The sequence below is a fragment of the Atta colombica genome, unplaced genomic scaffold (genome assembly GCF_001594045.1).
Source record: "Atta colombica isolate Treedump-2 unplaced genomic scaffold, Acol1.0 scaffold274, whole genome shotgun sequence".
Taxonomy (NCBI): Eukaryota; Metazoa; Arthropoda; class Insecta; order Hymenoptera; family Formicidae; genus Atta; species Atta colombica.
In genome coordinates, this window is record NW_017259375.1 from 2,358,288 (window position 1) to 2,360,391 (window position 2,104).

A 2,104-nucleotide genomic window follows, 5' to 3' on the forward strand; every position below is an offset into this window, starting at 1 on the left:
AATATAGATAATATATATAGATATAATCTAATTCATCATTATTTTTTAACTTTAAAACTACGATTTAGAATTCTAAAAACTATAAGATATTATTGTTTAAAATTGTCTGCGTGTGTAGATATTTAACATATCATTTTATTCAAATAATAAATTATTTCTAAATTTTGTTTAACTGTTTTAGGCATTAGCATAAATTTTGTTTAACTGTTTGTCGCAATTTCATTTTATATTTTTAAAGAAACAATTCAAGATATCAACAATGTACTTGATATATTCAATATCTAACAAGTTTATAATTATATTTAGCAACAAACCAAGATTATATTATAATACATAATTATACACTTATCAAGTTGTTATATTATTGCTGATGTTTATCATTAATATTCAAAAATTTCCGTTGTTTATTTGCCAGATAACGTAAAATTGGGATACTTAAATGTTATAGATTATCTTATGATATCATTATCTATTTCTTGATTATTTCTTGATTATGATTGAAGCAGAATAAACACATTTAATAATTTCAGAATATTAAATAAATTAATAAAAATTTTTTTCAATAAAATCTACAATTTTTATGAACAAAGAAATACTTATTATTTTACGTCTAGTTAGCCCCTGAGATCAATAATGATCATTATATATCTCGTAAAGGGATATAATGCACTTGTCGTTTAAACAAGTTTTCTTTTCCTTTTGTCTGTCCTATAAATCTCCCTCTCTGTCTTATTTTTCTTTCGACCTCTTCTCATTTCGTTTATTCGTTCCTTCCATTCTCCTTCACAGCATAACTCGACGGATTATCCATATTATTCAATGGGATTAACGCTATGATATATTTTCATGATATTATGCTTTTTATCACATCTTTTGTTTTATTTATTCGGACAAAGTTACGATATTCGGCAATTTTAATATATCAAGAATATCACTTATATATATTTCTAGAGGGGATATCTTACATCACATCGCGAGCATTGTTATTAAAGTCAAGTTATAATCAATGAACAGCCGATTTATAATATCAATAATGTCAAATGATCTAACGTATTGTATATTGTTTATTATAGCTAAAAACATTTCTTTTCTCCAATTATCTCGAGAATCTAAATGGGGCATTTTATAAGCGAATATAAAAATGCATCAGAACAACAATACTTTCTCGGTTAGACGTCGTGCATGTTTTTGCATTTCTCTAAAGGAAAGAGTTACTTCCCGCTAATGCCAGCTCTCGATGGCATGCATATTTATTATTCGAAATCCGAGAAATGGAGATTCACCGTCTTTCAAATTTCAGCGTTTCTCTCGTCCGATACCTATACACGATGTATCTCTTTTCATCTAATTTTTAACAATAGATTCAATAGTGAACCTTTCAGAATGCAACAATTTTTTATGAAAACATTAACTTGAGTTGCAATGAGTTTTGACGATGGACCGGATATAACTCGCTTGAACAAAGCTAGCGCGATGGATTTTTAATCCAAATGTTTCTTTTATAAATACGCGTATTCATGGAAGGCAATATCTTTCATATCTTTTGATGAGAGAGAAGAAGAACTCGTTCTTGAAGAATTGTATTATCGCTCGTTTAATATAGTTTTTATCTGGCACACGCACTACGGATATCAAGACAGGTCCTTGGGTCTGTGTGTTGAATTATCTTTTTCGATTAAATTCTTTTATGACGTTCTTATGCGGACGGGCGCACGTTGTAAGAACTGTGAGCTGAAGGCGCGAAGGTTTTACAGAACATAACGGAGACGTAATGGAAACAGCTGGCAGAAGCTTACAGCGATTTCCATAAAATCGAGCCATTAAGATCTTGTACAGCTGCAAGCCCGCGGAGAATAGTCGGGACGAGGAATCAATATTTCAAGAAATAGAAAATGTAAGATAATAACGCGTCAGTATCTCGATTTAATTTTGCGCGTTCAATATGTTTTTTTATCTATGAAAAATTTATTGTTCCAATTGTGAATTAATCAAAATTTCAATATACCAATAAAAATTGAATTGTAAAAAAGTCATGTAAAAAAGTCACGTATCGTTTTACTTTTCTTTTACTTTACAAAAAAAAAAAAAAAAAAAAAAAAAAAAA